Source organism: Rhipicephalus microplus, chromosome 4, assembly GCF_043290135.1.
Source record: "Rhipicephalus microplus isolate Deutch F79 chromosome 4, USDA_Rmic, whole genome shotgun sequence".
Lineage (NCBI taxonomy): Eukaryota > Metazoa > Arthropoda > Arachnida > Ixodida > Ixodidae > Rhipicephalus > Rhipicephalus microplus.
In genome coordinates, this window is record NC_134703.1 from 10,258,951 (window position 1) to 10,274,235 (window position 15,285).

The 15,285-nt window shown below is 45.5% G+C and overlaps 1 long non-coding RNA gene across 1 annotated transcript in view; it reads left to right on the forward strand.

The window, feature by feature from the left end:
- Window positions 1-866: 866 nt before the first annotated feature.
- LOC142814164 (uncharacterized) overlaps window positions 867-15,285 on the forward strand; it is a 65,355-nt gene continuing 50,936 nt past the window's right edge. Inside the window, exon 1 of the long non-coding RNA XR_012894827.1 lies at window positions 867-2,335. This is a non-coding gene — a long non-coding RNA (uncharacterized LOC142814164). The remainder of the gene's footprint in view (window positions 2,336-15,285) is intronic.

The following is a 15,285-nucleotide window of genomic DNA, read 5'->3' on the forward strand; positions in this document are numbered from 1 at the left end:
TTGTTATGTGGCCTCAGATATGCGCAATAATTGATTTTTAATTAGCAGTTGCACAAGCATGAACGCTGAAACTTGACCAATATTGATGAGCACTGCGGATTAGGTTGGCCATTAGGGGTATCTCTTGGTACTGTTTGGGGGTATCGTTAAGGTAGACAGACAAATGTACAGACAGACAGACCAAATTTTTGCGTGGAAGTACCCCAAGAAAAACTATCGTCATTAAAAATACACCAGTCGACGCTACTGTTGCGTTCTTAATTGCCACGGATGTAAATTACTTCAGTTTTGTTGATTTCCGCAGCTTTCGCAAAGCAGAATGGCGCGAGTGTTGTATACGGACCGTCGCGAACTGGTTCGGTAAGCGAATGACTCGCGTTCTCCACAGCCGGTCGCACGAGAAAGTGTGATGATGTAGGCCTCCTGTTATTGTTCTGAGTAGCCTTGACAGAGAACCGTGGTAACTTTGATTATGAAGCTTAACAGGGTCTCTGACCTTGGTGCGTGCCGTGCAACGGTATAGACAGGTGGCGCGCGCGACAAACATCGAACGCGCCGCGACCGCCAATAATCCGAAGTCATCGCCACAAAACAGCATTACGCATGTAGGGCTTTGAAGGCTCTAAGTACTGGCTTTCACCTGGAAATGCGAACACATACGTCACACAGATTAATTGCAAAGTTATTGCTACCACAAACAGGCTTTTCTTGCCGTTGACGATTGCCGGAGCCACCTCCAAAGCCTCGGTTTTGCTTTTCGTTGTTCACTGAGAAAGTGTACACGCGTGCATCCCCATTCGTAGTATATGCAAACGGAAGAAAACCGTCATCAGAACACTCTAGCAACAGCTCACACAAGCACGGGAAGCGAGAGATTGATAGAGAATGCAACTGCAACGACGAAAATCGTCAGGGCTATTCATGCCGGATCAAGCGAGCTTCATACCCCTGATAGTAAGATAGATTGCTCTTGTACGTACTTTATCGCTTTGGCAGCATGTGTATGCCCAAGTTCAAGGCATTTAGGTATTAAATAACGCGCTGCCGAAGTGCTTGCCTGCAACTCGATGTCATACAATTCTCGCTTGCACTTAAATTACAGCACACCGACATAACTGAAACATCTTTTGCGTTGTACCCACAGTTCGCTTTAATGAGGTTTCTACTTTTCTGAAGTGAGGTTGTATTGACCAAAGAAGCTTGCCAGGTCACTAACGTTCAATAAGCCGTGCCTGAAGACAAACGAAGCAGGAGTGCCTGTGCACGTTCGTTTGTGGACGGCGCGGACGGCTCTTTTTTTTTTTTTTTGCACTACCCACTTATGGTTGGCGCGCCGATTGGTGCACTGGTGGTGACATTTTTCGCAGTGCCGACTGGGAAGACTCCGATGTCTATCCCGTTCAGCTGTTAAAAGCGAAGGTCAAGGGTTTCTGATTTTTTTTTTTCGAATGCGATGAGGGTGCCCCAGTAGAGTGTGCCGATAATGAGTTTAAGAGTTTACGAACGGAGGTGCTAGCTGTGGTTTTATCGTTCCCCACGTTACATCCATCCTTTTCGAGCTGCACCGCTGATTAAAGCTGACCGTCCATGTATGTGCTGTCATCAAATATTCAGGCGCGCAACATCCAAGCGTAATTTTAGTAGGAACAACCATACTGTAGTGAAATAGACACTCTTTGGACGTGTTTTAATCAGAACATTCACCGTTCTTTAAAAGTATTATAATAGAGTCTGGCGTTCATATTTAGCACATCTAACAAGTATTGTGCATCTCTTTTTAGGCTAGGCTGCTGACCCGCAGGTCGCGGGTTCGAATCCCGGCTGCGGTGGCTGCATTTCCGATGGAGGCGGAAATGTAGGCCCGTGTGCTCAGATTTGGGTGCACGTTAAAGAACCCCAGGTGGTCGAAATTTCCGGAGCCCTCCACTACGGCGTCTCTCATAATCATATGATGGTTTGGGGACGTTAAACCTCATATAACACTCGCCCAGTGGTGGCGGCGGCGGATACACAGGAGCAGCATCTGAGAAATTTTGCTCACTTTCGCAGTGCCAACTGGAGATCGAAGCTCGGAACTGCGACGCGCCGACGAAGTCCGGGCTACCCACCCATCCCAGGTTTCCACCGTGGAATCCACTGACGCAAGGGTCCCGCACAAGGAAATACGACGACACTTCAGAACAACATATTCAAGCGTCAACGCACCACGTGACCTGCTGCTACCCCATCTAATCAGCTATAAACGCCTACTGCACACCGGTGATCACACTCGGGCAGTGGTGGCGGCGGCGGATACACAGGAGCAGCATCTGAGAAATTTTGCGCACTTTCGCAGGTTAGTTTTGCTGTTCTGCAAAATATTTTTCCGCGCTTGTACCCATTGCTATATTTTGCTGCTGCTCTACTGCCCGAGCAAGTGTTCTTTGTGTAACGCGTTTGCTGAGAGAGTGTTGCTGAGCTTGTGTAGCGCGTTTACTGAACAAGCAGGTGTTCCTTATGTATCGCGTTTACTAGCACTCTAAGGAAACTTCCTGTGCACTATCGCCTTGGAACTATTGTAAGTGTGCAGCCCGTGCTTACGCCATGAGCAACGACCCTGGCGAAACGTGTCTAGCATGTTTTGAGGAGATACTGACAGATGAAGAATGCATGAAATGTGCAGAATGTGGTCTGCGTTATCACCTCGGAAAGTGCTCAGGCGTCGGCGAGCGTACGTACAAATCCAAAGACGTTGAAGCGAGGGCGAGTATGAAGTGTCAGACATGTCGCTTAATAGCGTCTCGAAGCGCTGCCACTGCTCGACGGCAGGATGGCAATGCATTCATTGCTATGAGCAGGCAGTTGGCGGACATAAGCAGAGCGCTTGCTGCGCTTACAGTTACGGTCGATGAGATAACGAGTCTTAAAGATGCAGTGAGCAACATTGAGATATCTGTGCAACACATGTCTGACACTTAAGATAAGCTTATAGAAGCCTCAAATAAACATGACAAGCAAATCGAAGCCCTACAAAAGACAGTTGATACGCTCGAAGTAGCTAATAACAAGCAAACGATTGCTGTGCTGCGCACGGAGCTGAACGCCCTAAATCAATATAGCAGAAAACAAAACATGGAAATACATGGCGTCTCTCATAATCATCAGTGGTTTTGGGACGTTAAACCCCACATATATGAATCAAACATGGAAATACATGGCTTGCCTGAAACTGAATGTGAAGATTTGATGGAAAAAGTGAATGAACTGGCAAGAAGGCTTGATTTGCCGGTGCTCACAAAGAATGATGTAGATGGGCTGCATCGCATTGCCTTAAGGTCAGACAGAACCCCGGTCGTGCTCATCAGATTTTGCAAACAGTCCACAAAAGCGCTGTGGATTGCGAAGCGTGGCACTCTGAAGCAATCCATAAAGGATGTTAAGTTTTTTGACAACTGAACAGCGCAAAACAAGAGGTTATTGTGGCTCGCAAAGACAAAAGCTGCGGAAGCACACTACCGTTTTGTCTGGACGAAGGAAGGGAAGATATTTGCTCGAAAGGAACCAAGTACTCGCGCCATCAACATCAACAATGAAAGCGACTTAGACAAAATTATCTAGAACAGACTGTGCGTTTCGCCAGAAAAGAAGTTAGAGAAAAATGGCCCAATTTTCTACTGATTCATTCCTAGAAGTGTTAAAAACCTCTGGATACAGTACAAACAATAGCCTGTCCTTTTATCACTTAAATGCGCAAAGTTCAAGAAACAAGGGAGAGGAAGTCGAAGCTGAAATGAAGCAGATCAACTACACTTTTGATTTTCTTGCTTTTACCGAGACGTGGTTCCGCTCGGAGGAAGACGTCATTCAATTTACTGGCTACAAACATGTAACTCAATTCAGGAAAGAAAAACGAGTTGGGGGTGTGACTATAGACGCGTCAAAACTTATCTTTTGACATCCCGACTGATTATACGGGCGTTTTCGAAGATTTCGAATGTGTTAGCCTGTTACACCGGAACATTTTTATCATTGCGCTGTACAGCCCACCTCAAGGTAACACAGAAGCCTTTCTTCAGTTTATTGAGACATGTTTAGATAATGCTAATTCACATAAATGGCGTGTTATTGTACTTGGTGATTTTAATATTGATGTTATGGGTAGATCTCGGATTCAAGCGGCCTTAACAGAAATAATGCTACTGTATGGCTGTACAAATATGATTGAGTCCCCAGCACGAGTAAACAAATCAACAGAAACAATAATAGATCTTTGCTACACGAACTTTTCTCGAGACGCGGTTTTTTCCGGAGTGTTTTCGTCTGGTCTGAGTGACCACTTGCCGTTCCTTGTATTTGTCCCTTTAAGTAATAAACGAACAACCCCTATCCATTCACGTAGAACGAATGATTTCAATAATATCGCTGTTTTCTGTGAGTTGCTGAAAACAACCGATTGGACAGACCTCTACAATGAAACCGATCCAAATGAAGCGTACGAAAATTTTATTATAAAGGTTATTGACCATTATAATGTCGCTTTTCCTGTTATGGGAATTAGAAGATAAAGAAATGCCCGTAAAGATTGGATAAACAAGGCTCTTTTTATGAGAATAAAAGAAAAAAACTTGATGTTCGCTAAATTCCTTAAAACGAGAAGTTCTGAGATATTAGCTGAATACAAAACGTTTCGTAATGTGCTAAATGCTGATCTAAAAAAAGCAAAGTCGTCATTTTACAGAAAAAGGTTTTAAAACATAGGTAACAATCCTAAGCAGATCTGGGAAGGAATTAAAACTCTCATCGGCAGCAAAGCTAACACAACACCCGTCGAAATGCTGGTTAAGGGTATTATCTATGACGGTGTTGCATTAGCCGAAAAATTCAATGAACACTTCCTGGAAGCTGCTAAATATGCCGGCTCAATTCCCTTGCCTAATTCCCTTACCTCTCTTACGTCATGCATTCAGATTCCTAACTATGACTCGATATTTGTGACGCCAACAACAGAAGCAGAAATCACAACCATTATTAATTCTCTAAAAAATACTTGTGCTCCTGGTGATTGTATCCGGCAAGACTATTGCATCACGACTACGCATCGGACATGCGCAGATACTCACGGCGCGCTATCGTGCGCCTATACAATCAGCGACTGAATAAACCGATATCACTTCTTGTTCTGGCCATGTTGAATAAAACAGGTCACTGACCAATATCAACCAAAACAATGACGTTTCGGGACCCGTACGGATCCCTTGTTCACAATGGAATGACGGCTGAGCAACAGGTTCTTATGTAACGTTGAGCGCATGACGCAAAGTCCGGGAGTACACGTGGTTTAGTGTGCCAGATGATCTATTGATTGTGTTACTTGTCTGAATGATTAGTGATTCGAGGTTCAGTCTGGTTGTAAAATTCTTCTCCGTGGCCATGATGCGTGCGTTGTCCCAGCTTATCTCGTGGCCCGTCTTCTCGGCATGCTCTGCGAGTGCATTTGTCACTGTGTGGCCCTTGGCGACGTCATTCTTGTGTTGCATCAGACGTCTGCAGTAATTTCCACTCGTGCCAATGTACACTGATTCGCAACCGGCGCATGGTATCTTGTAGACCACACCAGGAAAGTGTTGCCGAGGGAGAGGATCCTTCACATTTAGCAACTCAGCCTTAAGCTTGCTTGCTGGAACATGCGCGATCTGTACACCACGTTTTCTGAATAGACGGGCTAGAGCTTCGCTTATATTTCGAATATAAGGAATCGATGCACGCTTTTGCGTAGACGATGTGTTATGCATGGCTTGACTAGTTGACTGCAGTTTATGCATGACGGATTTAGTTGTTTTTCTAATAAAAATCTTGGGGTATCCATTCCTGATCAGGTCATCTTCAATGGTCTGGAGCTCCTCCTGCAGGCTTCCTTCATCGGAACAAGTGCGAATCGCTCGTTGAACTAAAGACCGAATCACTGAGCGTTTGTGGGCTACCGGGTGGACTGACTCATAGTCGAAGTATCTACCGGAGTGTGTTGGCTTTCGGTACACAGCGAAGGCGAGGCCTGTGGGAGTACGTTTTACAACTGCATCCAAGAAAGGGAGGCAACCGTCTTTTTCTTCTTCCACAGTAAACTTGATGGAAGTCTCGACGCCATTTAGGCAGTCAAGGAAAGCTTGGACGTCTTTTTTCTTTATCACGCAGAAGCAGTCGTCGACGTATCTCGGAAAAACCTTGGGTCTCGGCTGAAATGTTCCCAATGCTTTCTGCTCAATTGCTTCCATTGTGATATTCGCAGTTGTGACCGAAATCGACGCTCCCATTGCGGTACCGAAAACTTGCCTGTAGAATTCACCCTTTTACGAGAAGTAAGTGTTGGATAGGCAAAACCGTAACAAGGTGCACAGCTCGGTGACGTCGAACGGTGTGCGATCGGCCAATGTCATGTCCTTGTGAAGCAATTGTCTGGAGGTGTCTACAGCAAGGTCGACGGGAACACTTGTGAAGAGGGAGCAGACATCAAATGAAACCAGTATTTCGTCGACATCCACAGTGATACTCTTCATTTTGCTTAAGTCATTGGTGTTCCGGAGGTTAGTTTCAGTCTTGCCTGCAAGGGGAGCCAGGATGCCGTGAAGATACTTTGAGAGGCTGTACATGAGAGGCTGTAATGTCGTGTCCTTGCTTCACAAGGACATGACATTGGCCGATCGCACACCGTTCGACGTCACCGAGCTGTGCACCTTGTTACGGTTTTGCCTATCCAACACTTACTTCTCGTACAAGGGTGAATTCTACAGGCAAGTTTTCGGTACCGCAATGGGAGCGTCGATTTCGGTCACAACTGCGAATATCACAATGGAAGCAATTGAGCAGAAAGCATTGGGAACATTTCAGCCAAGACCCAAGGTTTTTCTGAGATACGTCGACGACTGCTTCTGCGTGATAAAAAAGAAAGACGTCCAAGCTTTCCTTGACTGCCTAAATGGCGTCGAGACTTCCATCAAGTTTACTGTGGAAGAAGAAAAAGACGGTTGCCTCCCTTTCTTGGATGCAGTTGTAAAACGTACTCCCACAGGCCTCGCCTTCGCTGTGTACCGAAAGCCAACACACTCCGGTAGATACTTCGACTATGAGTCAGTCCACCCGGTAGCCCACAAACGCTCAGTGATTCGGTCTTTAGTTCAACGAGCGATTCGCACTTGTTCCGATGAAGGAAGCCTGCAGGAGGAGCTCCGGATCATTGAAGATGACCTGATCAGGAATGGATACCCCAAGATTTTTATTAGAAAAACAACTAAATCCGTCATGCATAAACTGCAGTCAACTAGTCAAGCCATGCATAACACATCGTCTACGCAAAAGCGTGCATCGATTCCTTATATTCGAAATATAAGCGAAGCTCTAGCCCGTCTATTCAGAAAACGTGGTGTACAGATCGCGCATGTTCCAGCAAGCAAGCTTAAGGCTGAGTTGCTAAATGTGAAGGATCCTCTCCCTCGGCAACACTTTCCTGGTGTGGTCTACAAGATACCATGCGCCGGTTGCGAATCAGTGTACATTGGCACGAGTGGAAATTACTGCAGACGTCTGATGCAACACAAGAATGACGTCGCCAAGGGCCACACAGTGACAAATGCACTCGCAGAGCATGCCGAGAAGACGGGCCACGAGATAAGCTGGGACAACGCACGCATCATGGCCACGGAGAAGAATTTTACAACCAGACTGAACCTCGAATCACTAATCATTCAGACAAGTAACACAATCAATAGATCATCTGGCACACTAAACCACGTGTACTCCCGGACTTTGCGTCATGCGCTCAACGTTACATAAGAACCTGTTGCTCAGCCGTCATTCCACTGTGAACAAGGGATCCGTACGGGTCCCGAAACGTCATTGTTTTGGTTGACATTGGTCAGTGACCTGTTTTATTCAACAATGCCTTTACCTGACCAGACGGCATTCCGTCGAACTCTCGACTACGTGTTCTGGCCATCATGCTGTATCGTCGTCCTTGCTAGTTACATGGTGTCAGAAGGGGCCACCGCGGACCGAAGCACGGCAGCAACGGCGCGGAATCGCCATGGACCTACTGAAGCCGCCGGAGCCATTGCGCCTATCGGGCAACTTGTCTGAAAATCGGAAGCGCTTCAAGCAAAGGTTCGAGCTTTTTCTGCAAGCAACGGCAGCCGAGAAGTCCCCGAGAAGTGACTCCTCGAAAGTGGCGCTCTTGCTGAGCTTCGCGGGAGACGAAGTGCTCGACATCTTCAACAACTTTCAGTACGGGCCCGGAGAAAGCAAGGAATCTTACGACACGGTAGTGCGGAAGTTCGACGCCTACTTCTCCGAGGTGAGCAATGAAATTCACGAAAGATATGTTTTTCGTACACGAAGCCAGGCGGAGAAAGAACCTTTTGAGAAGTTTGCGCGGTACTTAAAGAAGCAGGCGACACAGTGCAACTTTGGGGATCAGCACGACTCGCTGATTAGAGACCAAATTGTGTTTGGTACGAACGACCCAAAGCTGCGTGAAAGAATTCTTGCCGAGAGAGGCTTGACGCTACTAAAAGCCGAGGAAATGTGTAAAGCGGCAGAAGCAGCGGCACTAAGGAGCCTAGTTTGGAATAGGACAGAAGACAGCATTGACGCAGTTTCAAGTGGCGAAACGGTGACGAAAAAACGGCAGCAGCGGAAAAAAAGCAGAGTCGCGATAATCAAGATATTTGCTGCAGGAAGTGCAACCGCAAACATAAACCTAAGCAATGCCCCGCGTATGGTAAATTGTCATTCTTGCCGCAAATACAACCACTTTGCAAGTTGTTGCCAGAAGTCTACCGCTGTTAGCGAAGTAGCTAATCTCGTTGAGAATGACTTTGAGATTCTCGAAATCGGCTCCGAAAATTGTCGCAAGAAAGACTGGACAATCAAGGCTCGAGTAAATGGCGGAGAAGTGACGTTCAAAGTGGACACCGGTTCGCAGGCAAGCTTACTTCCATTTACAACGTACCGTAAGCTTGGATCTAAAGAAGCGTTGCAACCTACCGGGTCAGTGTTGCGCGCCTACAACGGGGGCGTTATTTCAAGTTATGGAACAACGTCACAGAAAGTGTCTGTCGGAACCACCGAAATAAGCGTGAAGTTCTTCATCGTAAAGAATGGGCGCCAAGCCATCCTCGGGCTCGATGCCAGTGAAACGCTTGGATTGGTTCGACGTACGGTGGACGCTGTCAATGCCTCGTCTGAGTATGCACTTTTGAAAGATTTCAGGCACCTGTTCCAAGGGCTCGGCTGCTTGAAAACGCAGTACAGAATGGTCCTGAATCCAGACGCGGTCCCGGTCGTTCAGCCTGCTCGCCGGGTTCCACTTGCACTTCAGGAACGTCTGAAGAAGGAACTAGAGCGAATGATCCGGGGGGGGCATCATCGTCAAATAAAATGAGCCAACCGACTGGGTAAGCCCTCTGGTACTGGTGAAAAAAAAAGACGGTGCTCTAAGGGTTTGCATGGACCCCAGAAGAGTGAACAAGTATATCAAGAGGCAGCATTTCCCTTTACCCAGACGCGAGGACTTGGAAGCACGGCTAACCGGTGCTACTTATTTTAGCTGTTTGGATGCAAACGCTGGCTTTCATCAGGTGCCCTTAGACAAGACAACATCAAAGATCTGTACGATCTCGTCGCCTTTTGGCAGATACCGTTTTCTAAGGCTACCTTTTGGCATCTCATCTGCACCCGAGGTGTTTCAGCAGGCACGTTGTCAGATATTTGACGGTCTGCCAGGCGTGCTCATATATATAGATGATATCGTGGTCTGGGGCTCAACAAAGGAAGAGCATGATGAGCGCCTGGTAGCAGTCCTCAAAACTGCTGAAACAGCTGGATTAACGTTTAATCTGCACAAGTGCAAGTTTGGCGTAAAAGAGCTACGGTTTCTGGGTGATATCATAAGTGCGAACGGCATATCCCCAAATCCAGGGCTCGTAAAAAGTTTGGTTCAAATGCCAGTGCCAACATGCAAGGCCAATGTTCAACGTATGCTGGGTGTGTTGAATTACTTTAGAAAGTTCGTGCCGCAGCTATCTGAAAGAATGGCCCTGTTAAGAACTCTTATCAAGGCCAGTTCTGAGTTTGAGTGGACAGATAACCACGCCAAAGAGTGGAAAAGCGTCACGCAAATTCTGACCACCGCTCATGTGCTCGCATACCCACGACGGGGAACAAGGTTGTCTTGCGATGCATCGAAGGACGGCGTCGGTGCCGCCCTTCTGCAACGTCACAATAACGAGTGGCGGCCCGTAGCTTACGCATCTCGAGTACTGACTAAGGTAGAAAAACTGTACGCACAGATAGAAAAGGAGGCCCTAGGAATTTGCTTTGGATGCGAAAAATTTCACCAGTTCGTCTACGGCCAGAAAGTCACAATTGAAACGGACCACAAGCCACTCTTGTCAGTTGCTCAAAAGGAAATTAGTGACATGGCACCTCGCCTTCAACGGTTCTTTTTGAGGTTGTTCAAGTATGATTTTGTTTTGCAGTATATTCCTGGGACGCACCTTGTTCTTGCTGACATGTTGTCCCGGTCAACTGCTGACAACTAAGACGACGCTGGTGCTACTACCGACTTGGAGTTCACGCAATCCAGCTTCTAGGTTACCGTGTCACAGAAGCCACGCAGAAAGAACTGCAAGCGGCAACGGCTCGTGACCGCTACCTACAGTCGGTGATCGCAAGTTTGTCGGCGGGGCTTCCACTTCCAGTACAAGGTGAACTAAAGCCTTTTGAGCAAGAACTCTCATTTGTCAACGAAATACTTTTAAAGGCGTCGAAGGTTGTTATTCCGAAAAGCATGCGAAAACATATGCTTGAAAAAATCCATGCAGGTCACCTCGGCATGCAAAAATGCGAAGAAAGGGCCAGACGTCTCGTGTTTTGGCCGGGGCTTAACGCTGAGATTGCTTCCATGGGGCAACTTTGTCCTACATGCCGCAAGTATGCTTACAAAAAGCCCAAGGAACCGCTTCAAATGCGGCCCGTGCCAGGTTGTGCATGGCACAGAGTTGCAGCTGATATTTTTTCGTTTGCGGGGGACTCGTACATCGTTGTCTTTGACGCCTTATCAAACTTTCCGGAAGTTCAGAAACTACCTGACATGTCGGCGCAATCAACCATCGCAGCACTAAGCGCTATTTTTCCCAGATTTGGCGTGCCCGTCGAAGTATGCACTGATAACGGCCCACAATTTTCCAGCCAGGAATTTTTTTGTTTTCAAGGAGATACGACTTCACGCACGTCACTTCAAGCCCTCATTATCCGCAGTCAAACGGGCTTGCGGAAAAAGGTGTGCAGGTTGTGAAGCGCATCTTAAAAAAACTGCAGATTCGGGCGACGACTTCTGGCTGGGCCTGCTGGCCTACCGCTCTACCCCACTGGAGGACGGGCGATCCACTGGTGAACTACTGCAAGGAAGGCGCCTTCGCGCCAACCTCCCGGACTTCAGTACGGTGACCGCAACCGACGTTAAAAAGCACAGCCAGGCCCAAGGGGGAAGACCTTTGCCTCCTCTGCAGAAGGGTGACGTCGTGAGGCTCAGAGACGCTGCATGGTCCCGGAAAGCTCAAGTGGTGGGTTCGCCATATTCAAGGTCCTACCTTATCAAAACGGAGGACCAGAAGCTGTTAAGGCGCAACCGTCGTCACCTACTTCAAACTGGCGAACGGTTCATCGAGGAAAGCGACGACGACATTGATACCAGCTCAGCGGACAACAACGTTGGTGGCCATCCGACGGTGGCAACTTCAACCTCGCCAGCCAATGGCCGACGTCGCGAAGTTCCGACGTCGGGCGACCCTTCGCCTCCCGTGGTGCGTCAGTCAACTTCACCACCGACGCCAGCTTTGAGAAGGCCGACTCGAACCGTGAAGCCACCACAGCGTCTTCATTATGACAAGGACTTTAACCAAGTGTATATCATTTTTTGAAATGTCATGTACTTACCGCCGTTTTGGTGGGTATGTATTTTCGTTGTTAACTGAAAGGATGTATCCGGCAAGGCTATTGCATCACGACTGCACATCGGACATGCGCAGATACTCACGGCGCGCTATCGTGCGCTTATATAATCAGTGACTGAATAAACCGATATCACTTCTTGTTCTGGCCATCATGCTGTATCGTCGTCTTTGCTAGTTACAGTGATGATGACATCTCACCATGGCCAATTAAGAATTGCATTAGTTGCCTTATAGAACCACTGACCTATATATGCAATCAGATGTTGGCTACTGGCGTGTTCCCAGATAGATTAAAGATAGCACGTGTTACTGTTGTCTTTAAAGGTGGAAATAAAACAGAATTCGGTAATTACCGGCTAATTTCAGTTCTGCCAGTTTTTTCTACGGTTGCTGAAAAAATAATTTATACACGTTTCTTCGGCTTCCTTTCCGCAAATAATGTGATAAGTGATCATCAATACGGTTTTCAACCTGAAAAATCTACTGAAACCGCATTGCTTTATATAAAAAATGTCTTAATTCGAAACACTGAAATGAAACGTTTTACTATCGGACTATTTCTCGACTTCAGTAAAGCGTTTTATTCGGTTCAACATGACATTCTCTTAGCAAAACTAGAAATTTATGGAATTCGTGGCATTGCAAGAAGCCTTATGAAAAGCTACCTGACTGCACGTCAACAATACACAAAGCTACATAACGACACTCGCTCTAACAACGGAACAATAAAATATGGAGTACCTCAGGGATCAATATTAGGACCCCTTCTATTTACTTTGTACATAAATGATATTGTAAACATTCCTTCATCTTCGAACATTATCCTATATGCCGATGACACTAACATCTTCTTTTCTGGTCCCAACCTAAAAGAGCTTGAGCAGAGAGAGAATATTTGGCTTGAAGAATTAGAGGGATGGCTGAGGGTAAATCAGCTGAGGTAAAACGTGAAAAAAACTAATTTCATTTTATTCCGTGCTAAAAACAAAGCAATACACAACAACCCAAAACTCTATTTTGGTAATTCAGAAATAACATGTACCAGTAGCTGCAAGTTTCTGGGCGTACACTTCCGCAATGACTTGAGCTGGTCTGATCACGTGAGTGATGTAAAACTGAAAATGGCTCGATCCATTGGTGTTATAAGCCGTATTAACCATCTTCTTCCACATTTGGTGGCAAAGCAGCTATACTTTTCTCTCGTTCATTCGCACCTCACATACTGCAACTTAGTTTGGGGCACATGTAATAGGACCAATGCACAAAAATTAATTACCATGCAACAAAAAGCATTGCAGCTAATAACTAAAAGGCCAGATAGACATAGACATAGCAATTTATTTTCTGTTTTTCGTGTATTGTGTTTCACTGAATGCTATAAACTTAAAGTGATGGTTCTTATTTATAATCGTATAAAACAAGATTTTGCTTCATTCAGCAATATGTACCTTACTCGTCACATTGAATACAAGTTACGAAGGACGTCACTTGTTTCAGCACGATCTAGAACAAATTATGGTACCCAAATACTTGACCATCAAATAGTAGATATATGTAACAGCTTTCCTTCTGTAGTAGAATTATCACAGATAAGCAGATCTGTATATCATTTTAAAAAGAAAGTAAGATTACTCTTCGATCCAGGATGAAGTGCTTGATGCAATATGTTTTGCCACTTGCGATGCATACTTTTGTTCACCAGGTTGTACTTCACTGCATTTCAATTGTTAAGCTACACACATTGTTAGCTCCACTGGAATTCTGAATTATGATGAATACTATTGCACCCCTTCATTCATTAAATCTATTCACAAATTTATTCTGATGGACATATCAACATGAAATGGTGTTTTTAGGTTTTCGTACTTCTATAGCGAAATTGCTTGAAATTCCATGACTTCTCTACAGTGGTGCTGATGAATTGTGCTGTACTGGATGTTTTTCGCTTTCCTCACCACTGTCCATGTTTTTGTTTTTTTTTTTGTTTTTTTGTTCACGAAACTGTTTACACGAGTATATGTCTCACTCTTTTTTTTTTTTTACGAGCCGGGATGTAGGCCTAGTCGGGAAACAGTTTCGTCTGTTCTCTTTTGCCTCATCTCGGTGGCATGTAACTGTTGTGTACACATGCCAGAATAAAGTAATATTATTATTATTATTATACATCAATCAATCAATCTTTTTAAGCTACCCTATGCCTGTTTAATAAATAAACCTTCCTGATTAATGTCGCGACTTGCCACAGTTGCTTTGTAAAATCACAACCTTTCCTTGAGTTCATCCTGTTTTGTGTTTCACAGAGTTATGTCATGCTGGTGAAAATTCAGGGCGTTCCTGGTGGTCTTCCGTACCCTTACAAGGGACACCGAAGTAATATAAAAAAGTGCGGAGCCAAGCAAATGTCTCATTGTTGAGACTAGGAAGTTCATCACATATTTCAATTCACTGTGACTATCTTTCGATTCCCGCTAGGCTATACGACACTGAGAATGAGCGGACGCAGCCAGAATATTTACGGGTTAAAAAAAAACAGCTTAGACATACTAAAAACTTTTCATCTTCAGGGTGTCTGCCTGAAGGTGTTTCAAGGTTTGTTGTTTTTAACGAGGCTTACATGACCATTTTGGGGTCACAATGAAGTGCACGGTATTGGAACTGCTCTCCTTCCCGTGGCAAAAAAAAAAAAAGAAATTGGAGTCGTCGTAATCACTGATAATGCTGATACCAACAATTCGCCCTATAATTTGATTTCAGTTACTTAGAAAGCCTGACAAAACTTCACATGTACGCTACAGGAAATTGCTGATCGATGTAAAAGGGAAATAGACAGTTCACTATAAAGAAGTCGGCCTCGAGTTCAGAATTCGCGGTTATTGTCTTCGAAATATTCTCACAGAGGAGGAAAGAAAAACTTGGATGCTGCTATATGTGTACCGTCCCCGCACCTATAATGTGTGTTCTTTCACGTTGTTCATGTTGTTTTCGTCGTCGTCGTTATAGTAGCAGTAGCAATAGCGGTAGTGATTGTAGATGGCCACCGACATTTTAATGAGTGGGAAAAAAGGTGATTTTTTACACACATATCCACTCACCATGCACCACGGTGGACGAATTAACGCGCTCACCAACGACATCCATGATAATGTTAATACGCGGTGATGAGTGCATAATAAGCTCACAAGATGCGCATAACCTTTAGCTTCTTGAACATTCATCAAGTATGTGCGACAGTTTGAGATGCAGAGATTCATTTGGCAACACCAACTAGTTGTTTTGTCTGTTTACACAATCAGCGACGTTG